Genomic DNA, 24,788 nt, shown 5'->3' on the forward strand with positions numbered 1-24,788 from the left:
TAGTTTGCAGGTGAAAAGCTTCTTCCTGTCCTTCCAAACCTCACAGTCTGACTTCCTCTCTAGACAAAACTGCTCTACAGAGTAATAATTCTGAATCAATCCATCATCAAGACTGATGTTTGAAAAACCAAGCAAAGAGAAATCTCAGGTCAAACTTGATTCTTACACATTATGTATCATTGATAAACCACAGATTGACAGTCAAACACCAAACTAAATAATACACTGAAAAAAGGATGTTTGCTGCTTGTTAAATTTACTTGAAATAAATATTAACATTGAAACAATTAAATTTAAAAATTTAATTTAAAATTTAAAAGTCTGTACGGTTAACTTACGGTACGTTCACACGGGCAGAGCCATGGAGAGAAAGAGTTGCGACACTCCCATAGACCTCCGTTGTAAATAATGGCGGCGCTTTTAACCGCCTACTTCCGGGATTTGAAGAGCGGAATAGTTCTAAACACTGTCATTTTGGCGTTGGACCCCATTCACTTACATTGCTGCGCGTCGAGTTGTTCCAGAGTTAAGTTGTTGAAATATCGACCTCTTTTGAATGGTCAACTGTCTATTTTGTATCAGAGGCCCTTTGCGATGCTTATACTGGTCTTCATTTGTACATGCACAGCGTAATTATTTATATTTTATGTTAGTTGTTTCAACCAATTTTCAAGCACTGCCTGCTAACTTAGCTAGCGCGACTTCGTCATTTAAGAGTTCGGTAATGAATCGCTGCCACCTTTATAGCAACTTTTATTTAATTTAATTTTTTGGGATATACTTTTCATTATGTTTTATTGTCTTGAGTGAAGCGGCTTGTGAGAACAATGCTGGACCTCTAGGATTGTTATGGCCATCACCAGTCCTGTCTGTTTCATGGATCACCTGCCCCTGATTTTTGCTTTTCTTGTTCACACAAGCACACATTTTTGTTGTCTGTCATTGTTTAATAAAAATAGTTTATTTGAAAACTTTCTTTTGTATCAGCAATGCTTAAAATCGTTTTAATCTGTTATAGTTTTGACAATGTGTATGGCTTAATATTAAAATAATATTCTTAGTCTTAACATGATAATGTTTCACGTTGTGGTCCTGGAGTGGCCACTTTCATCAGAATAAGTGAGCTAGCTTAAGCGAATTCTGAACGGACCGCCACGGCAGACCTCTTTGCGTGATCACGAAGGTAGGCTAATGGCTGAATCAAAATTTATAAGCAAAATCACGTGAATCAATAGCCTAATATAGCCCAGTTGTGCTAAAATAAATATCATGAGACGTCCATCATCAGATGAATGATATGGAAAAGTTAAGTTAGAGCCGCTAAAGCCAGTGCTACTACCCATGCGAATGTAGCGCAATGACTGAGTATTGCACTTCAATAATGTCATAATGGGTATTAAATATCATAATGTTAAAAATAGTGACAAATGCTAGTCTCATAGTACACCAGCAGGTGGCAGCGATGTTGCGTAATGTTGGTTAGGGAACCGATCTCTCGTGAAGCCTCGCGTGAGTTAGAGAGCGAGACTTCCTCGTGAGTGATGGTGTGTGATAACCACGAGAGCTGCAACTAAAACGTTTAACTCCTGTTTTGCAGGTAAGCTGGTGAATAGTTTATGAGACTTGTGTATTAATGGTTATGTGTATATTTCCGAAGTGTTTGCATAGACTGTGAATTATATATATGTTATATTAACCGTGCTATGCGTTGATTAGTGAGTTGGAACGGGTGTTATGAGTTCATATGGCTATTTACACGAGTGTTGTTGAATATAGCAGAGATTTAGTTACAATGATTTCATGCTGAACTATAAGAGGATATTTGCATGTTTACAATGTAATGTTTAAAACGTGTTGTGTGAAGCCTCGCGTGAGTTAGAGAGCGAGACTTCCCCGTGAGTGATGGTGTGTGATAACCACGAGAGCTGCAACTAAAACGTTTAACTCCTGTTTTGCAGAATAAATACACTTTAAATGTGCAACCCCCCGTGTGAATTCTTCATTATACACTGGGAAGTGTTACATATTTTGGCGAGCCAACCAGCCAGGAGCTGCAAGTTATAACGGGTGAGCTCCAGAGACGAATCTACAGTGAAGCAGTGTAAAATGGCAAGCATGGATGAGCTGCGTGATCAGATCAGCCTAGCAATACTGAAGCTGAACAGCTCTGATCTGGTTCCAGTGTGTCAACGTCTAAAATGTGAAGAGCCTGTCAGAGGGTTTGAAAGCAAAACACGACGTGGCCTCATCAGACTGGTGGAGAAAACGCTGGATGACATAGAAGAGACTGAGGATGATGAGGTATTTTGTCGGTGTCTGGAGGACCTGTTGCTGCAAATAGACTCTCTGATACTGCCAACCAAAGCTGCATCAAACATTACACCAGATGAGACAAATGATTTAGACATTCTGAAAGAGAAATATTCCAGATTGCAGATTGAACAAGCTAAAGCCCGTCAAATATTTGAAGAGGAGATTGTCGCAATGGAGCAAAGAGTGAGGGAGGAAACAAGAGCTATCACAGTGACACCACCTGCGCTGTCTGAAGTGACTTTAAGGAGAGAGTTCCGGATCTGTGGACAAATTGGAGAGGCAGGACAGCGAGAGAAACTGTCCTACACCAGCCTCATGAACCAGATTGAGTCCGGACTGAGAAAGGGTCATTTAGAGACAGAAATCATCGAAGCTGTGACACGCGCGGTGAGCCCAGGCCTCCATTTAAGAGACATGCTTGAAATAAAACGAGATCTCACTCTTCCGACCTTGAAGACAATCCTGAGAGGACATTTCAAAGTTGATCCACCATCTGACCTGTTACAAAAGTTAATGAACATGTCACAGGACCCAAAAGAATCAGTCCAGAACTTTCTATTCAGAGGAATCGAGCTCAGAGAAAAGTTACTGTGGAAGCTGAGTGAAGAGGATGAAGGTGAGCAATTTAGCCCAGAATTAATTCAAAGGAAATTTCTGCGCTCCATAGAGACCGGACTACTAAGTGAAGCGGTGAAGCTGCAACTTAAGCCCTACCTTAGCAACCCTAGAATCAAAGATGAAGAGCTGATAGAGCGAGTGAATGAAGCTGCAAACTTAGAACAAGAGCGACAACAAAAACTGAAAAAGACTGTAATGAGTAAGTCACCAAGACTGAGTGAAATACAAACCAACATATGTCCGTTTGAGTCTCAGCTACATTCTCAAGGTTGCGTGGGACCCAAGAGAGATGACAGAGTACCTGCAGTTAAAGCTGATTCAGTCACAAATAGCAAAAGGAGTCAAGTCAAGCGGGAGGAGGCAGATTCAAACACCAGCCAACTGATTGAACAACTCAGAGCAGAAGTCCTCGAAATGAAAAAGATGGTGAATGAGACAATGGAGACAGCTAAGCTACGGGGAAGAACAGAACGAGTAACACCTGTAAACACCAGCAAACTGCGAGGTTGCAGAGCCTGTCAGGAAGCTCGAGTCGGTGAGCAGTGTGAGCATTGCTTTCGTTGTGGACAGGAGGGTCATCTTTCCAGAGGTTGTCGGCGACCCAGAGAACAACAGGGAAATGGGAGAGGGCTGCTGCGACGGGACCCTCAGTAGCCCTTGAGACAAAGTCCCCCGTCAATCACTCCAACCTGACTGTGAAGCTGAATGAATTGAAAAAAACTGTTAATGACATTCCTCTTTACCAAAATGTGAAACTGATAAATCTCATTGGCAGAAAATGTCTGGTTCAATGTTTGCTGGAGGGAAAACCTGTGGAAGTTTTGTGGGACACGGGAGCACAGGCAAGTGTTATTAATGAGGAATGGAGAAAAGAGAACGTACCTCATCGAACAGTAAGACCTCTCCATGAACTGCTGGAGTCTGGTACCCTGGTTGGGTTAGCTGCAAACCAGACTGTGATACCGTTCCTGGGCTGGATTGAAGCTGAATTCAGTTTAGGCAGAGACTCAAGCACTACTCCGCCATTACTGGTTCCAATATTAGTATCCACTGATCCACAGGTTGCTGAACAGCCCATCATTGGGGTCAACGTAATTGAAGCAGTTCTCAGTCAAAAGAGGGGCTGTAAGTCAGAAAAAGATACCATCTGTGAAGTGAGTAAAGCTCTCTGTGTGCCATTCAAAACAGCAAAACTGGTGCTCAAGTTAATTCAGTCTACAGATTCTGGAAGTGAAGCAGGCATTGTACAGACAGGAAGGAGACAAATTCATGTAGCAGCTAACCAAGTCACAACTGCATTGGTTAAGATCAATACAGGGTCTCAGTTTAAGGGTCAAAGTCTACTATTAGTCCCAAACAAAGAGCCTTCACTGCCAGAAGGGGTCGCTATTGAAGAAGGAGTAGTTATGGTTCCCGCTGACAGATTTGCAGTGGTACCAGTGCCGATTGCTAACACCAATAACTATGCTGTTACCTTAGATCGTCGAATAGTCCTGGGTCATCTTCAAGTAATAAAATCTGCTTTATCTGTGGCTTCAGAACAGAAAAACAGGGACAACTCCACAGCTAGCAAAGACCAGAACAACATTGATAACAGTAAAAGTAAGGAAAACGTGAATAAAGTGGATTCACAGAGACAAAAACCTAGCCAATGGGATCCTCCAGTCTCCCTGGATCATCTAAGTGGAACACAGAAGGAGATAGTGAGACGGTTGTTGAGGGAGGAATGTCATGCTTTCGGCTTTGACGAGGATGACATCGGTTGTATTCCCTCATTGAACCTGCATATTACACTCCACGATACCTCACCTGTGAAGAAAACATACGTGTCAGTTCCAAAACCATTACATCAGGAAGTGAAAGAGTACTTACAAGACTTACTGAATCGTGGGTGGATTGAAAAGTCCAGGTCACCCTATGCATCACCGATGGTCTGTGTAAGAAAGAAAGATGGGACATTGAGATTGTGCTGTGATTACAGAGAACTGAACAGAAAATCAGTACCTGATCGACATCCAATTCCAAGAATACAGGACATGCTGGACTCTTTAATCGGTAGTTCCTGGTTTTCGGTGTTGGATCAGGGAAAAGCCTATCACCAGGGGTTCCTGGATGAGAAAAGCAGGCCATTGACTGCCTTTATAACTCCTTGGGGACTATACCATTGGGTGAGGATACCTTTCGGCCTCAGTTCAGCACCAGCCGAATTCCAACGGAGTATGGAGGAGTGTCTTGCAGGTCTTAGAGATGATGTGTGTCAACCCTACCTTGACGATAATCTTGTCCATAGCCCTAGTTTTGAAGACCATGTCAGTCACCTCAGAGCTGTGTTACAAAGATATCAGCAGCATGGTGTAAAGCTCAGCCCTCGTAAGTGTGAGATCTTTCAGAGGAAGGTGAGATTCCTTGGACGCCTTGTGTCAGGAGACGGATATACAATGGATCCTGCTGAAGTGGCTCCCGTGCAGGCTTTAAAAGATCGAGTTCCTGCTACCGTAGGTGATTTGAGAAAGCTGCTTGGATTCATCTCATATTACCGTGCATACATACCTGATTTTTCCAGATTGGCGAAACCCCTGTATCAGCTATTGTCATCACCCCCTGAGGAAACATCACCTGTGGAGAAAAGAGTAAGAGGAAAATGTCTCAACAGACGACACAAAGGTGGTGCTCCATCAAACACACCGATACAGTGGACTCAAAGCCATCAAGAGATATTAGACTTTCTCATTGACAAACTGACCACCCCACCAATATTGGGCTATCCAGATCTCACCCAACCGTTCATTCTGCACTGTGATGCATCACAAGAGGGGCTGGGGGCTGTGTTGTACCAGAGGCAGAACAGTAAACTGGTGGTGATTGGGTATGCTTCCAGAACACTAACTACACCGGAGAAGAATTACCACCTTCACTCAGGGAAGTTAGAATTCTTAGCATTAAAATGGGCAATATGTGAACGTTTTAGGGACTACCTGTATCATGCTCCACATTTTACAGTGTATACGGATAATAATCCCTTGACTTATGTTCTCTCCACTGCAAAGCTCAACTCCACAGGCCATAGATGGGTGGCTCAGCTGGCAGATTTCAACTTCTCCATAAAGTACCGTCCTGGAAAGAGCAACGCGGACGCTGATGGTCTGTCCCGGATGCCAGTAGACATTAATCAATTCATGGAGCAGTGCACTGGAGGAGTGAGTCAGGAAGTCATCAGTGCGTCTATTCAGGGAGTGTTGGTGGGCGAAAACACCCCGCTTGCATGGGTTTTTGGAACTCAAGTACAAACCCTCCAGATGGTGAGTGATGCTGCTGTGTCTACGTCAGACAAACCATTCACACTGAAGCAGATTTTAGAAAGCCAAAGGAAGGACCCTGTAATCGGTCGAGTGTTGGAGTATAAAGTTAATAATCAGAGACCATCAAGACAAGTATTCAAAACTGAGCCGACAGATGTGAAAATACTTCTGAGACAGTGGCAAAAATTGTACATCAATGAGCATGGCATACTTTACAGAAAAGCCGGTGGAAGAGATCAGCTTGTTTTGCCAAAAGAGTATCACCAAATTGTATTTAATGAGCTTCATAAAGAAATGGGACACTTAGGAGTGGAGAGGACAGTGAATTTGATTCGTGATCGGTTTTACTGGGTTCGTATGCAGAGTGACACAGAGCACTTCATTGCCAATGTATGTGAGTGTTTAATGCGGAAGAAACCATACAAGGCCACAAGAGCTCCTCTTGTTTCAATCGTCACTACACGCCCGTTTGAGCTAGTTTCTATAGACTTTTTGCATCTGGAAACCTGTAAGGGAGGGTACGAGTACATTCTGGTTGTCATAGATCATTATACTCGTTTTGCACAAGCCTATGCCACTAAAAATAAATCAGCCAAGACGGTGGTGGACAAGATATTTAATGATTTTGCTTTACGTTTCGGATTCCCAGAAAAGATTCACCATGACATGGGTAAGGAATTCGAGAACCAGTTGATGTACCAACTGCAGAGGTGTTGTGATGTGCGAGCGTCTCATACTACTTGCTATCACCCACAAGGAAATGGACAGGTAGAGCGTTTTAACAGAACATTACTGGCTATGTTGCGAACACTCACAGACGCAGATAAAACACAATGGAGAAAGTCATTGGAGAAGATGGTTCACGCGTATAACTGTACTCGCTGTGAGGTAACAGGTTTTTCCCCTTTCTTCTTGCTCTATGGTCGTTCTCCCCATCTGCCTATCGATCTGCTTTTCAACCTGAAGCCAACAGAAGGGAATGAGAATTATGCTGAGTATGTGAAGAATTGGCAAACGAGGATGCGTCAAGCTTATGAGATTGCCTCCAGAACAGCTGACAGGGAAACATCAAGGAGTAAGCAGGGGTATGATAGGAGAATACATGGAACTGACCTTCAGCCGGGGGGACGAGTGCTGGTCCGAAATCTATCTGAGAGAGGAGGACCCGGTAAGCTCCGTTCGTACTGGGAAAACAGAGTGTACGTGATTGTGAAAAGGAGGAGTGACGAAAGTCCGGTGTATGAAGTCATACCTGAAGGAGGAGGTAAAATGAAAGTGTTACATCGGAATCTACTTCTCCCTTGTGATAGCTTGCCATTGGAAATCCCCGAAGCAACACCACAACCAGAGACAGTGAGAGAGACAAAAGTAAGCAGAAGAGACAGAAAATGCCTGGAAGAAGTTCAGAATGATGCGTCAGAGAACGAGGATTTTCAAGATGGTGAGCTAGTGCTACAGTTTCCTACTTCCTTGAGGCAGTGCCGTAAGTCTGTTAGTCTCAATCCTGATGTAGAACCATTCACACCAAATATGAGACAGCAGTGGGAACGAGAGTCACAGAGGATAGAGGAGATAGCAGACAATTGAGCAGAGGAGCGGATGGAAGAGTATCTTGAAATGCCTGTGGGACAGTCGGGGGTATCTGAAGAACAAGCCTCAGTTGGGACTGGGAGTGAGGATGATGACTCTATACCTTTGAATTCTCATCCAAGGAGAGAACGCCGTCGTCCAAAGATTCTGACTTATGACTCGTTGGGTCAGCCATCTGTGGTGGAAGTTGCGATTGACAGACTTAATGTGAGTAGAGAGTCTGCAGTCCAGAGACTGTGGCGACCATGGACAATATTGGTTACCAACTAAACGTACACTGATTAGCCACACTTAATCAGGACTTGTGAAAATGTTTTCATGGACAGTGATAGATGAAAAAAAAAAAAAACATATTTTTCCTGTGTAACATAGGCAACTAAGGACATTGTTGACTTACTCTAGAAAGTAAACTAAAAGGGGTAGTAGACTAAAGTATTGGCTGGCCGAAATGGGGAGTCTATTACAAAAGAATGTGTATAAGCGAGATAAGTGTTTACTGTTGCTGGAAAATAATATCATTGGGTGACAATGGACTATGCAACCAAGGGTTAATTTGACCTATTGTAGAGAGTATTGCAAGTGTTTGAAATTTAAGTCATCACTACTTTTATAAGGTGTCTGCTGCGAAAGTGATTGATTCTTAATTATAGTCAAATCTTAAATGTGGTAAACATTTTAAATTTAGTAGGGGAGAGTGTAGCGCAATGACTGAGTATTGCACTTCAATAATGTCATAATGGGTATTAAATATCATAATGTTAAAAATAGTGACAAATGCTAGTCTCATAGTACACCAGCAGGTGGCAGCGATGTTGCGTAATGTTGGTTAGGGAACCGATCTCTCGTGAAGCCTCGCGTGAGTTAGAGAGCGAGACTTCCCCGTGAGTGATGGTGTGTGATAACCACGAGAGCTGCAACTAAAACGTTTAACTCCTGTTTTGCAGGTAAGCTGGTGAATAGTTTATGAGACTTGTGTATTAATGGTTATGTGTATATTTCCGAAGTGTTTGCATAGACTGTGAATTATATATATGTTATATTAACCGTGCTATGCGTTGATTAGTGAGTTGGAACGGGTGTTATGAGTTCATATGGCTATTTACACGAGTGTTGTTGAATATAGCAGAGATTTAGTTACAATGATTTCATGCTGAACTACAGGGCCGGATATAGGCATGGGCAAGGAGGGGCAATGCCCCCCCAAATGCCGTGACTGCCCCCCCAAACGTGATGGCATGCAAAGATCCCAAATTTAAAAAATATTTCAAGAAAAATGGTCAGAGTGAGGGGACATTCTAAAACACTTAACGTGAAATTCCGGTCTGTTTTCCATCCGCGTTCACGAGTCCACATTGACCATTGACATTGACGCACCAGATAACACGTCAGCAGCGTCTTACGTCAGCAGCGTCAATGTGGACTCGTGAACATGGATGGAAAACAGACTAGAAGAGAATACAATGTTGAATAAAGTCGTAGTTTTTGTTAATTTTGGACCAAAATGTATTTTCGATGCTTCAAAACATTCTAAATAACCCACTGATGTCACATGGACTACTTTGATGATGTCTTTATTACCTTTATGGACGTGAACAGTGACACGTCCATTGACTTACAATGGAGGAACAGAAAGCTCTCGGAATAAATCTAAAATATCTTAAGATGTCTTCAGAAGAGAAACGGAGGTCTTACGGGTTTGGAATGACATGAATGTGTGAGTCATTAATGACATATTTTTCATTTTTGGGTGAACTAACCCTTTAACGTGGCTTACTGTACTAAGACAGTGATATTAAAAGACCAAAATCAGTACACATCATATTTATAAACCATACTATGTATAAAAAATCAGATGAGACCAGAATATGAACGCAACGCGTTTAGTTACACGTTAAGCGTTTTTCCTCCCATAGAAAACCATTATAAGAAAAGGCTTAATGTGGCTTACTGTACTAAGACAGTGATATTAAATTACCAAAATCAGTACACATCATATTTATAAACCATAGTATGTATAAAAAATCAGATAAGCCCAGAATATGAACGCAACGCGTTTAATTACACGTTAAGCATTTTTCTCCCATAGAAAACCGTTATAAGAAAAGGCTTAACGTGGCTTACTGTACTAAGACATTAATATTAAAATTACCAAACTCTGCACACATCATATGTATATACCATAGTATGTATAAAAACTCAGATGAGCCCAGAATATGAACGCAACGCGATTAATTACACGTTATGCATTTTTCCTCCCATAGAAAACCATTATAAGAAAAGGCTTAATGTGGCTTACTGTACTAAGACAGTGATATTAAAAGACCAAAATCAGTACACATCATATTTATAAACCATAGTATGTATAAAAAATTAGATGAGCCCAGAATATGAACGCAACGCGTTTAGTTACACGTTAAGCGTTTTTCCTCCCATAGAAAACCATTATAAGAAAAGGCTTAATGTGGCTTACTGTACTAAGACAGTAATATTAAATTACCAAACTCTGCACACATCATATGTATATACCATAGTATGTATAAAAAATAAGATGAGCCCAGAAATTGAACGTAAAAAAGATTGAAATAAAAAACGAAAGGACAGACAGACAGACAAGACAGACAGACAGACAGACAGGAAGACAAACAGACAGACAGACAGACAGACAGACAGACAGATAAAAAAAATAAAAAAAATAAATAAAAAGATAAATGCAGCCTCAACAGGGCACAAGCCAGTGTCCTATTTGTGCCGGTCCCAAGCCCGGGTAAATGCAGAGGGTAGTGTCAGGAAGGGCATCCAACATAAAACCTATAAGACAAATCAAATGGATCAAAGGAGCTGATAGATTAGAGCTGGGCGATATAGGATTTTTTCATTTCACAATGTATTTTTTCATTTCTGGACATATCGATATATATCACAATATAAATCAAATCACTATATTTGTCAAATTTAAATGTTCCGTTGCTCATAAGTGAGATGTGAAATCATCAGCAGCTTGTTTGGATTGAAATATTTCTTTCCTGTCATAGATTAAACATGACAGACGTACTGAAGGAACATGACAACTTTCAAAGCTTTATTCTGAGTGCTGAGAGATTGTTGAGAAGGAGCGACAAAGTGTGGTCGACACTTGTAATTTCATTTCCCTTCATTTATTGCCTCAGCACAACTTTTTCAGATAACTAAAAAAAAAGTTACACATATTACAAACTAAACAAAAAGTGAAGGTTTTCAAGTTTCAAAAGATTATATTGTCAATATGAAATGAATTAGCTAGGAACTAACAACAAATTATCAGAATAATTGTTTTTTTAAAACAAAAAATCAAACAGAATATAGATACATTTTTGTTTAAATCCTAGGTGCAAATTAGAGCAGCTTTCAAAGACAACATAAACTAAATGAAATGCTAAGCTATTAGCAGTGTCAAGCCAGATGTTAATTATTTTGTTTAGAATCAGACCAGAATCAGGTGTGTGTGTGTGTGGGGGGGGGATTTTTGACTGCTAGGTTATATTCTGTGTGTGAAGGCTTATTTTATTTTAATGTTTAAATCTCTTTGTTTTTTTTCCCTCTTATGGTATAACGCTGGAGTTCTCTGTAAATTTTTCATCAGACGGAACATTAATGTTCTCCGCTGGCGCTGCCCGGTCGGCTCCTGCAGCCCAGACATCCACATGTGTACCGCTTGCTAATTCACAAGTGCTGTAGGTAACAGTGGGAAGTCTGGGAACATGGCTCTGTTCCCACAATGATTGGTTCGGCACAGCGCTACTAAATTCTGATTGGCTATTCTTATGTCTATTTTTAAAAAATTGGACAAATGAGTTCTATGCAATAGTCTCATATTTCTATCAAGAAAATGTTATTTCGCGATAGATATCGTTATCGTTTTTTCGCCTAGTCCTAAGATAGATATATGAATAGATGAACTGATATGATGATAGTATAGTTAGTATAGATTTCTATGCATTTTAGGGGTTTGGGGGGATTTGACACCCCAAAAATGACTTGCCCCCCCTGATATTCTACCTGCACCCCCTAGTGGGGCTGGCTGAATCCGGCCCTGCTGAACTATAAGAGGATATTTGCATGTTTACAATGTAATGTTTAAAACGTGTTGTGTGAAGCCTCGCGTGAGTTAGAGAGCGAGACTTCCCCGTGAGTGATGGTGTGTGATAACCACGAGAGCTGCAACTAAAACGTTTAACTCCTGTTTTGCAGAATAAATACACTTTAAATGTGCAACCCCCCGTGTGAATTCTTCATTATACACTGGGAAGTGTTACACGAACATGAACACTAAGCTTTTCCCTCCAAAAATATAGCCTAAAACTTGTCTCCAAATGCAAAACTGACATTAACAAAATGCAATAACAGCTGAAAAAGTACTTGGGGTGTGTTTTATTTTTTATTTACCGTTCAATAATGCAATCGCTGCTGTCTGTCCCATAGAAGAACATGACAGCCAGCGTATGTTTTAGAACTATTGGGGCGTACATGAACCACGTGACAGCCTTAGCGGCGACATCAAAGAGTGTCGCAACTCTTTCTCTCTATGGCTCTGCACACGGGGCTTCAGCGTCAACGCTTGACGGAAGGCGTGGCTGAAGTTTGGCACTACGCCATGGTCATAGCAGCGTCAGCCAATGAAATTTAAAGCCCATGGTGCAGGTTTTTAAAAAAAAAATTTATTAATATAACCTTGTATGAAAATACCATATGAAAAGTAAATGCAGGATTAAAAATTGTTTTGCAAGACATAAGGGCGCAAATTCAATAGAAAACGTGACCGTTTCCTTGACCGTGTTGAAAAAGCGCTTTTTTCCACCATCGCGTCATATGACGTCACATGAGGTACTCGTTTGGCTCTGCGTTCGCGCTCAGTGCAGAGATAGGTTGGTATTCAGTTGGAGCGGTCATGATTCACTGTGTTTTCGGTGCTTATTGTATTTCAATTAATCATCGTCGTGGTAAATGATTGTGAATTATGGCCTGTCAGGACATCGAGTCCACAGGTTTCCGAATAAGAAAAAAGACGGTGCGATCTTCCGTGCCTGTGTGCGTTTTGTGCCGGGTAAGAGACGGGACTTCACTTCTGCTTCTGCTTTGAAAAACGCGGTAGTGTGTAGCGTTCACTATAGACCGAATGATTATAATCCCGGCGATATGTGCACACTGTCCCGGCTCATTCATCGGGTCGCCCGGTGACGGCCCGTCGTCAGCATGTGGTTCCGGCAGGAAACATGACGCTCACGGATCCGTGCCTTGTCTTACTTTAATTCATTAACATATCCTACATAAACTTGTAATGTAATGCATTTATGTGTTTGCTATTAGTCTGCAGCCGACACTTTTTATTATTATAAATATTATTTAATTATTATAAATATTATGTTCTATAATTCATTTTCAATCTGTACAAACCGACTTTAATGTTTGTGTTGGCTGTTTCTAGATATAAAGTTTTTATACAGTAAGACAGTTGACTTAGGTAAAGTTGGTTTTATATTCGCATATTCGCACATTCGCGGACTTCCGCGTTTAATCACTCGTGAACTAAACGTCGTTGCTACACAAAACACCTATCACATATAACTACAGATTAAACATCATAAGCTACAACATAATTTTCCTCAAAACGATCTTTCCTTCTCACTGGACAAAATACATTGATCTCTATGCGCAGGCTGCTAAGAAGGGACCATCTGCAAAGTGCAAACCCGAAGGAAAGCTCATTTTAAGAAGAAGATTTAAATATTAAAACAATGTTATTTGTGAAGTAACAATATTCAGCTCACAAGATATTAAACGCAGAACACCACAAATATACGAAGCAAATATAAAAAAAGCAATACCCAAGTTGCAGACTTGATCATGTAAGATCAAGTGTGAACATAGTCAAGTTAAAAAAAAAAAAAAAGTTTCAGGTTTGATATTTGCTGTGTATTCACCTAGACTGCTTTAGTGTACTTTTGTGTAGGCTATTGTACATACAGTACGCAAAAATGTTTTATGTAAAAGTTACAATTATTCACCAAAGAGATTTTTTCATGTTCCAAAGGTTGTAGTATGTTCCTACTGACCAGACTGACTTAATACAGGTGGAATTTTCACAGTATCTCCCTTACTGTACGTTCAGTATACAAATATTAATTTTTAAAAAATTACAGTAATTCCCCAAAAGTATTTTTCCTGTTCCAAAGCCTGTAGTGCTTTCTTATTGATTTACACTATCCCACACTGACTTACTACAGGTGAAATTTTGACAATACCTCCCTTACTGTACGTACTGAAAGGTTGGGGTCAGAATCCCCTGTTTCTTCAATTAAATTATATATATCCTTTTGAATGATTACTTTATTCTTATTAAAAATTTAACAATCAAGTAGTATCCTAATCATTTCTGTATTTATTTTCTTTTAGGTGCATTCCAGTGTGTGCCCTTGGGTTGTGTTCACATGCAAGGGGCCTTTTGATGATAATTGTCTTGGGATTGTCTTGGTACTCCTCCTGGAAACTCCATCTGCATACATTCAGTGTATTACAGCCCATTGGTCAAACACAAATTCTTGAACTGTCATTATTTCTGGAAGACCCCTTAGGACTTTCACATATAAAACTCTTCGTCTCTTTGTCCTCTTTTTCTGGACCTTTCCATCATGGCTGTATCTTCTGTATCTCGTCTGCAACACATAGACGATAATGATGGCATTTTTCTCCTGTCTTTTGCAAAGCTCTTTCTAATACATTTTCAATTCCTCTCTACTCTGCCACCATCATCTGCTTAATAAATGCTTACAACCTTCAGTGTGGTATGCTTTTCTTATTTTTTTTTATTTTATTTTCATAATAAAAATGTTTATAAAACAAGTTACAGTGTTTTCCTTAGTAAACCAGCTTCATAATAAAATCTTTATAAAACAAGTTCAGGTGTTTTTCTTAATAAACAATTTTCTCAATATATGGTTACAATGATTATTAATACAAGTGTTTTACACACTGTAAAAGAAAAGTTGACTAAACTTAAAATTCTAAGGCAACTTGCTGCACAGATTTTTTGAGTTGACTCAACTAATAGAGTTTACTCAACTGGAGATGTTATAATCGAGTCAACTCAACTATAGAGATGTTTTACTTGAGTCAACTAAAAAAATCTGCAGTAAGTTGCTTTATAATTTTAAGTTAAGTCAACTTTTCTTTTTTTACAGTGCAGTAAACACTTTCTTAATAAATTGTTTAAGAACTACTTATGGTAACTTTCATTATAAAACCACTTTTTTATTAGTTACAATTGTGGTTTACTATAACCCATAAATACTTCATATACAACAAGCCATGATTACAATAGAATAATTGCATATTTCACAACAATATCCACATATCTTCATCTATATATCTGTCTTAGTTGACTTGTATAAGTTTGAGGGTCAATTTATACATAATTTCACCTTATTTTCATCAAGTGAACATCTCATGTGTATTTCTTTAGGGAGTGGAGTAAAGGGGCATATTATCGTTCCTGCTTTCCTGGAGTGAAATGTTTTATCAGCCTGTTTAGGTGGACTGCTCTTCTGATAATGAGCTCAGGCCTTCTTCAGCCTCAAAGAGAACTGTTGTTTGTCAGGCAGTGTTGTGGTCTTCTTTCATCATATCTGTTCCTGGGTCTTACAACTGTACCACCCCACCCCCCCCCCCCCCCCCCCCCCCCCCCCCCCCCCCCCCCCCCCCCACACACACACACACACACACACACACACCAAACAGTACAATAATCAAATCATTTTTTCCTGTTCCAAAGGCTGTAGTGCTTTCCTAGTGACCACACTGACTTACTCCAGGTGGAATTTGGACAAAAACTCCCTTACTGTACTTACAAAAAACTAATACGTTTCCAAAAAAATTACTGTAATTCCCCTAAACTATTTTTTACTCTTTCAAAGGCTGTAGTGCTTTCCTAGTGATCAGACTGACTTACTCCAGGTGAAATTTGGACAAAAACTCCCTTACTGTACGTACAAAAAACTAATACGTTTCCAAAAAAATTACTGTAATTCCCCTAAACTATTTTTTCCTGTTTCAAAGGCTGTAGTGCTTTCCTAGTGATCAGACTGACTTACTCCAGGTGGAATTTGGACAATAACTCCCTTACTGTACGTACAAAAAACTAATACGTTTCCAAAAAAATTACTGTAATTCCCCTAAACTATTTTTTCCTGTTTCAAAGGCTGTAGTGCTTTCCTAGTGATCAGACTGACTTACTCCAGGTGAAATTTGGACAAAAACTCCCTTACTGTACGTACAAAAAACTAATACGTTTCCAAAAAAATTACTGTAATTCCCCTAAACTATTTTTTACTCTTTCAAAGGCTGTAGTGCTTTCCTAGTGATCAGACTGACTTACTCCAGGTGGAATTTGGACAATAACTCCCTTACTGTACGTACAAAAAACTAATACGTTTCCAAAAAAATTACTGTAATTCCCCTAAACTATTTTTTACTCTTTCAAAGGCTGTAGTGCTTTCCTAGTGATCAGACTGACTTACTCCAGGTGGAATTTGGACAATAACTCCCTTACTGTACGTACAAAAAACTAATACGTTTCCAAAAAAATTACTGTAATTCCCCTAAACTATTTTTTACTCTTTCAAAGGCTGTAGTGCTTTCCTAGTGATCAGACTGACTTACTCCAGGTGAAATTTGGACAAAAACTCCCTTACTGTACGTACAAAAAACTAATACGTTTCCAAAAAAATTACTGTAATTCCCCTAAACTATTTTTTACTCTTTCAAAGGCTGTAGTGCTTTCCTAGTGACCTGACTGACTTACTCCAGGTGGAATTTGGACAAAAACTCCCTTACTGTACGTACAAAAAACTAATACGTTTCCAAAAAAATTACTGTAATTCCCCTAAACTATTTTTTACTATTTCAAAGGCTGTAGTGCTTTCCTAGTGATCAGACTGACTTACTCCAGGTGAAATTTGGACAAAAACTCCCTTACTGTACGTACAAAAAACTAATACGTTTCCAAAAAAATTACTGTAATTCCCCTAAACTATTTTTTAATCTTTCAAAGGCTGTAGTGCTTTCCTAGTGACCACACTGACTTACTCCAGGTGGAATTTGGACAAAAACTCCCTTACTGTACGTACAAAAAACTAATACGTTTAAAAAAAATTACTGTAATTCCCCTAAACTATTTTTTACTGTTTCAAAGGCTGTAGTGCTTTCCTAGTGATCAGACTGACTTACTCCAGGTGGAATTTGGACAAAAACTCCCTTACTGTACGTACAAAAAACTAATACGTTTCCAAAAAAATTACTGTAATTCCCCTAAACTATTTTTTACTCTTTCAAAGGCTGTAGTGCTTTCCTAGTGACCTGACTGACTTACTCCAGGTGGAATTTGGACAAAAACTCCCTTACTGTACGTACAAAAAACTAATACGTTTCAAAAAAAATTACTGTAATTCCCCTAAACTATTTTTTACTATTTCAAAGGCTGTAGTGCTTTCCTAGTGATCAGACTGACTTACTCCAGGTGAAATTTGGACAAAAACTCCCTTACTGTACGTACAAAAAACTAATACGTTTCCAAAAAAATTACTGTAATTCCCCTAAACTATTTTTTACTCTTTCAAAGGCTGTAGTGCTTTCCTAGTGACCTGACTGACTTACTCCAGGTGGAATTTGGACAAAAACTCCCTTACTGTACGTACAAAAAACTAATACGTTTCCAAAAAAATTACTGTAATTCCTCTAAACTATTTTTTCCTGTTTCAAAGGCTGTAGTGCTTTCCTAGTGATCACACTGACTTACTCCAGGTGGAATTTGGACAATAACTCCCTTACTGTACGTACAAAAAACTAATACGTTTCCAAAAAAATTACTGTAATTCCCCTAAACTATTTTTTCCTGTTTCAAAGGCTGTAGTGCTTTCCTAGTGATCACACTGACTTACTCCAGGTGGAATTTGGACAATAACTCCCTTACTGTACGTACAAAAAACTAATACGTTTCCAAAAAAATTACTGTAATTCCTCTAAACTATTTTTTCCTGTTTCAAAGGCTGTAGTGCTTTCCTAGTGATCACACTGACTTACTCCAGGTGGAATTTGGACAATAACTCCCTTACTGTACGTACAAAAAACTAATATGTTTCCAAAAAAATTACTGTAATTCCCCTAAACTATTTTTTCCTGTTTCAAAGGCTGTAGTGCTTTCCTAGTGATCACACTGACTTACTCCAGGTGGAATTTGGACAATAACTCCCTTACTGTACGTACAAAAAACTAATACGTTTCCAAAAAAATTACTGTAATTCCCCTAAACTATTTTTTCCTGTTTCAAAGGCTGTAGTGCTTTCCCAGTGACCACACTGACTTACTCCAGGTGGAATTTGGACAATAACTCCCTTACTGTACGTACAAAAAACTAATACGTTTCCAAAAAAATTACTGTAATTCCTCTAAACTATTTTTTCCTGTTTCAAAGGCTGTAGTGCTTTCCTAGTGATCACACTGACTTACTCCAGGTGGAATTTGGACAATAACTCCCTTACTGTACGTACAAAAAACTAATACGTTTCCAAAAAAAATACTGTAATTATCCTAAACAATTTTTTCCTGTTTCAAAGGCTGTAGTGCTTTCCTAGTGACCACACTGACTTACTCCAGGTGGAATTTGGACAATAACTCCCTTACTGTACGTACAAAAAACTAATACGTTTCCAAAAAAATTACTGTAATTCCCCTAAACTATTTTTTACTCTTTCAAAGGCTGTAGTGCTTTCCCAGTGACCACACTGACTTACTCCAGGTGGAATTTGGACAATAACTCCCTTACTGTACGTACAAAAAAATAATACGTTTCCAAAAAAATTACTGTAATTCCTCTAAACTATTTTTTCCTGTTTCAAAGGCTGTAGTGCTTTCCCAGTGATCACACTGACTTACTCCAGGTGGAATTTGGACAATAACTCCCTTACTGTACGTACAAAAAACTAATACGTTTCCAAAAAAAATACTGTAATTATTCTAAACAATTTTTTCCTGTTTCAAAGGCTGTAGTGCTTTCCTAGTGACCACACTGACTTACTCCAGGTGGAATTTGGACAATAACTCCCTTACTGTACGTACAAAAAACTAATACGTTTCCAAAAAAATTACTGTAATTCCTCTAAACTATTTTTTCCTGTTCCAAAGGCTGTAGTGCTTTCCTAGTGATCAGACTGACTTACTCCAGGTGGAATTTTGACAATACCTCCTTTACTGTACGTACAATAAACAAATAAGTGTAAGAAAAAATTACAGTAATTCCCCTAAAGTATTTTTTCATGTTCGAAAGGCTGTAGTGTTTTCCTAGTGACCACACTGACGTACTACAGGTGGAATTTTGACAATACCTCCTTTACTGTACGTACAATAAACAAATAAGTTTAAGAAAAAATTACAGTAATTCCCCTAAAGTATTTTTTCATGTTCCAAAGGCTGTAGTGCTTCCCTAGTGACCACACCGACTTACTACAGGTGAAATTTTGACAATACCACCTTTACTGTACAATTATCAAATATTTTTATGTAATAACCATTATTACATGTGTTTATTACATATGCTTATGTAATAAACTGTAATTCACCTATAGTGTTTTTTATATATATATATATATATATTACAAAGATTGTAGTGCTTTCCTAGTGACCACACTGACTTACTCCTGGTAAAATTTTGACAATACCTAATAATACTGTTTTACATAATAATATATATAATAACTGTAATTCACTAAAAGGGGTTTTGTTTGTTTAAGGTTGTAGTACATTAATAGGGGCTACATTATTATTAACAGTAGTGACTGAACCTGTATGCATTGGTGCAGCAAATCTGACAGATAACGAACAGCAAGATCATGGAGGCATTCAAGATACTGTACAGTGCACTGTTTTATTTCTATTATCTTTCTAATTGTTCCACTGAGATTATACATAAAAGTTGTAATTAATTCCTTGTGGTTAGAGTAAAATTTCAATATCACTTCTTTAAAATTTTGCTGTTGTTGATCCTCTCTTGGTTTAAGTTGTTCTTATATTATCATAAACCCTTTAACTGATTGTTTTGTCAAGTACTTTTTACTTTAATATATTTTCTTTTAGTGAGTGACATAAAAGTTTAAGTAAAACAAATGTGTGTGTTTGAATGCAATTTTTTCAAATGTTTCCAGTCAGGACTACTTTGGGTAAACAAAAATATTTAAGCAATTGAACATTTTATTCAATATTTATTCATTGCATTATGTAATTGGTTAACACACATAACTATAACTGTTAGTGGTTTGTTACATAATTAATCCTTGTCATGTTTACCAACGTGAACAGTGCCAAAGATGGTACCCAATGTATGCTGCATTGGACTATCACCAGACAAGCTACCTGAAAAAGATGCCCAATGGTTGTGTTCACTGTGCACCTTAAACAGTGGAACATCATTAAAGAATATCTGTTGAAACTTCTGCTTTATTGTCCTTATTGCAATATGGATTACCACTGTATATCTGTATTTTGGGACTTACAGTTAAAAGACCCAAGGACCAGATATAATTTATTAAGACCAGGAGTTAGAAGTGCACTCAATTTAAGACAAGAGTCAGAATTATAATAAATTAAAGGAAATTTTACTGAAGAATGTTTGCAGTTTCATCAGGCAGAAGTCAAGAATCAGAACCAGTGATCAAAAGTAGGCCGCTTCCCCTTACATTTACAAAAATCACAGCAATTATACCCTTCACCAAGGTCTAAGCTTTGTCATTGCTTCAGGTTGAATGATTCTGATTGGCTAATAAATAATCACACATTTTCTACACATAGATAGACTGAAGCATATCTCCATCAATTATGTGGCTGACATTCGGACCCTGAATTTAGGCATGTCGTGACCTTCCACACTTGTATTGATTCTAATGAATAGTAATTGGACCAATTTTTGAGTCTCCAGTCTAGGACCAACTCTATAGCGCCACCACCAGTTAAAAAATTAACATTAAAAGGATTATAGCTTTTGAACCCTTTGAACTAGATGTGAATATAAATAGATGTAAAATGAAACTTAGTACACCTGATTCCACTCATTATGGTGATCACAATCAATATCTTACGTTAAGACTCTGCCCATTACAGTAGTGGCCATTTTGAAAAGTACAGTGTTAATTTTTTTGTGCTACTCCTCATTCAAATTTTGTTCAATTTTTACAAAAATTGCTTTAGATGATCTTTGGACCAAGCCACACAGAAGTGACTGAACATATTTTTTATTTTTGCTATCGTTTCTGATATACATTCCTCCAAATTTGACCTGTATTTGTTGCCTTATGGTAGTTAGCTTAGCATGCTAATTGGTTAGCATGCTAACCTGATGCCATTCTTTCTAATGTGGCTCTTCAGCTATCAGGATAACCATAAATTACATTAGCATTAAGCTAACTTAACTTGCTAACTTAACTAATCTGGTTAACATGCCTTTGTGTGCTCATTCTTACACTTAAGCCTCTCCTCGGCAGCTTGGGAAGACAGCGTCATCTGAGTGGTGCAAGCTGCTAAACCACACGCCACGAGCCCTGAACCATTCCGTTTGTGGGTTTGAATCCTGTGTGGCTCATTCCCAGACCGCAAGAGGTATTGTGGCCTTAAGTGGTGTAAAAGTTGCTTGTGTTCCAGACATGGTGTCTATATGTGAGCGAACTCAATAAATACAACATGCAGTAAATTTATACAAAAATTATTCATTTTGAATTGCTTCTCACTTGAACTACTGGTCCTTCTTCATCTTGCCAAAAATGCAACTTCCCAGTGGCGCAATGATATGAGTGACAGGTATCTGACCCAGAGGTAATGGGTTCGAGCCCCGCGTGGGATGATTTAAAAAAAAAATGTGTGTAATGTTGTGTCATATCGATTCCTTTATTATTCAACGTTGTACTAATCTTTCTTCCTTTTGGATTAATATATATATATCTTCTTCATTATATGTTCATTCTCATCTGAACTTCTGTTCATTATGAGTTCATTTTCACCTATACTTCTAAACCAACTCTTTTTTCTTCAATTTCTGCTGTTTTTACTATTACTGCTCTTGCTGCTGCTTCAGGGGCTTGGCCCCGTATCGCTGCTTGCAGCTATATTTCCACTTGTTCCTTAACATGTAACCAAGAATACTAACACACACAGACACAGTTTCTTCAAGATTGGATTTGGTGAGGAAGAGAGTCTTCTCAAAACATTAATATAACATTTTATTTATCTCAAGGAGAGGATACTTTAAATCTAACTGTAAAGTAAAGACTTTAACTAAGAAATGGTCTCTCAACGGTTTCAATGACTCCTGAGACCATTGCTATCAGGGTAGCCAAGAAAAGCAGATGGATGTAGTGACACCTGTTAAAGAAGTCCATATTTCATCTCTGGAAGCCAGGCTAAATGAGCAAGCACTGTTACTGCATTCCGGGCATGGGCCAGACCCTTACGTTACACCTCAGATATCAAATACAGACTTATATTTAAATGATACATGAAATAACATTTTCGATAATCACACTGATAATTTATATAACAAAGTAAAATCTCATAAGCCTAGAGAAGTCATTCAACTCGAAGGAAAACTATTGATTAATACCTTGATTATAATCACTCATTAGATATACATTGAAGCAGCAGTGTGTTCCAGAATCCACTTCTTCAGGACTTCATAACAAAAACGTAACTTGAATAAATACAATAAGGGCGTTGCTTATTTATAACATTGAAAATATTATTAACCTAAAATATCTGCTATTTTTAATCAATGAAAGAATTGTGTTGTACAAGGAACAGCAGTTCTAATACATACTTTTACCTAATACATTTATCAAAGTTAATTGAGTAGAGCGATCTCTGGGAACATACTATAACCTTTGGAACATGAAAAAAGGAGAAATTACAGTAACTTTTTAATAATAATATGTTTGTACTATACAGTAAGGTATTGGCAGTATTTAACATGTAGTAAGTCAGTCTGATCACTATGAAAGCACTACAACCTTTGGAATATCTAAAAAACACTATAGGTGAATTACTGTAATTTATTTTTAATTAATATTTGTATACTGAACGTACAGTAAGGGAGGTATTGTCAAAATTTCACCTATAGTAAGTCAGTGTGGTCACTAGGAAAGCACTACAGCCTTTGGAATAGGAAAAAATACTTTACTTGAATTACTGTAATTTTTTCTTGAACTTATTTGTTTATTGTACGTACAGTAAAAGAGGTATTGTCAAAATTCCACCTGTAGTATGTCAGTCTGATCACTAGGAAAGCACTAAAGCCTTTGGAACAGGAAAAAATACTTTAGGGGAATTACAGTAATTTTTTTCTTGAACTTATTTGTTTTTTTGTACGTACAGTAAAGGAGGTATTGTCATAATTCCACCTGTAGTAAGTCAGTGTGGTCACTAGGAAAGCACTACAGCCTTTGGAACAGGAAAAAATACTTTAGGGGAATTACTGTAATTTTTTCTTAAATGTATTTGTTTATTGTACTTACAGTAAAGGAGGTATTGTCAAAATTCCACCTGTAGTAAGTCAGTGTGGTCACTAGGAAAGCACTACAGCCTTTGGAACAGGAAAAAATACTTTAGGGGAATTACTGTAATTTTTTCTTGAACTTATTTGTTTATTGAACGTACAGTAAGGGACTTTTTGTCAAAATTCCACCTGTAGTAAGTCAGTCTGGTCTGTAGGAAAACACTACAGCCTTTGGAACATGAAAAAATACTTTAGGGGAATTACTGTCATTTTTTCTTGAACTTATTTGTTTATTGTACGTACAGTAAAGGAGGTATTGTCAAAATTCCACCTGTAGTAAGTCACTGTGGTCACTAGGAAAGCACTACAGCCTTTGGAACAGGAAAAAATACTTTAGGGGAATTACTGTAATTTTTTCTTAAACTTATTTGTTTATTGTACGTACAGTAAAGGAGGTATTGTCAAAATTCCACCTGTAGTACGTCAGTGTGGTCACTAGGAAAACACTACAGCCTTTGGAACAGGAAAAAAATACTTTAGGGGAATTACTGTAATTTTTTCTTAAATGTATTAGTTTATTGTACTTACAGTAAAGGAGGTATTGTCAAAATTCCACCTGTAGTAAGTCAGTGTGGTCACTAGGAAAGCACTACGGCCTTTGGAACAGGAAAAAATACTTTAGGGGAATTACTGTAATTTTTTCTTGAACTTATTTGTTTATTGAACGTACAGTAAGGGACTTTTTGTCAAAATTCCACCTGTAGTAAGTCAGCCTGGTCTGTAGGAAAACACTACAGCCTTTGGAACATGAAAAAATACTTTAGGGGAATTACTGTCATTTTTTCTTGAACTTATTTGTTTATTGTACGTACAGTAAAGGAGGTATTGTCAAAATTCCACCTGTAGTAAGTCACTGTGGTCACTAGGAAAGCACTACAGCCTTTGGAACATGAAAAAATACTTTAGGGGAATTACTGTAATTTTTTCTTAAACTTATTTGTTTATTGAACGTACAGTAAGAGACTTTTTGTCAAAATTCCACCTGTAGTAAGTCAGCCTGGTCTGTAGGAAAACACTACAGCCTTTGGAACAGGAAAAAATACTTTAGGGGAATTACTGTAATTTTTTCTTAAATGTATTTGTTTATTGTACTTACAGTAAATGAGGTATTGTCAAAATTCCACCTGTAGTAAGTCAGTGTGGTCACTAGGAAAGCACTACAGCCTTTGGAACAGGAAAAATACTTTAGGGGAATTACTGTAATTTTTTCTTGAACTTATTTGTTTATTGTACGTACAGTAAAGGAGGTATTGTCAAAATTCCAACTGTAGTAAGTCACTGTGGTCACTAGGAAAGCACTACAGCCTTTGGAACAGGAAAAAATACTTTAGGGGAATTACTGTAATTTT

The 24,788-nt window shown here is 38.1% G+C and overlaps 1 long non-coding RNA gene across 1 annotated transcript in view; it reads right to left on the reverse strand.

The window, feature by feature from the left end:
* The window catches only part of LOC307169983, a 553,579-nt gene that overhangs the window by 333,484 nt on the left and 195,307 nt on the right, over positions 1-24,788 (reverse strand). The window lies entirely within an intron of this gene.

The sequence above is a fragment of the Squalius cephalus genome (assembly GCF_949319135.1).
Source record: "Squalius cephalus genome assembly, chromosome: 13".
NCBI classification, from domain to species: Eukaryota; Metazoa; Chordata; class Actinopteri; order Cypriniformes; family Leuciscidae; genus Squalius; species Squalius cephalus.